We start from the raw sequence: 300 nt of genomic DNA, 5'->3' as shown, positions 1-300 counted from the left end.
CGCGCGTCTGCCCCGCGCGAGCGGATTTCCTGTACCACTATACGCCTTTACGAGGAAAAGGGCGTAGCATGCGTTTCCGTTTATATCTGCGTCGTCGCTACTCGAATTGCTGAGTGACTTTCATCGCCGCAGCTCTCCGAGTTCTCTGCGACATCGTGAAGGACTTGTTCACGACACTGCATAAATGCTTGACCGTCTCTGTAGTCCTTGGTCTGGTGCCTCCTCCATCGCGGCCCACACCGCCTACACTACCTCAACTCGCTAAATTTGATCCCCCACCCCACCCCCGCCTCCTGCAAT

This window comes from Frankliniella occidentalis, unplaced genomic scaffold (assembly GCF_000697945.3).
Source record: "Frankliniella occidentalis isolate FOCC.00 unplaced genomic scaffold, Focc_3.1 Scaffold332, whole genome shotgun sequence".
NCBI classification, from domain to species: domain Eukaryota; kingdom Metazoa; phylum Arthropoda; class Insecta; order Thysanoptera; family Thripidae; genus Frankliniella; species Frankliniella occidentalis.
This window is presented reverse-complemented; position numbering follows the sequence as displayed.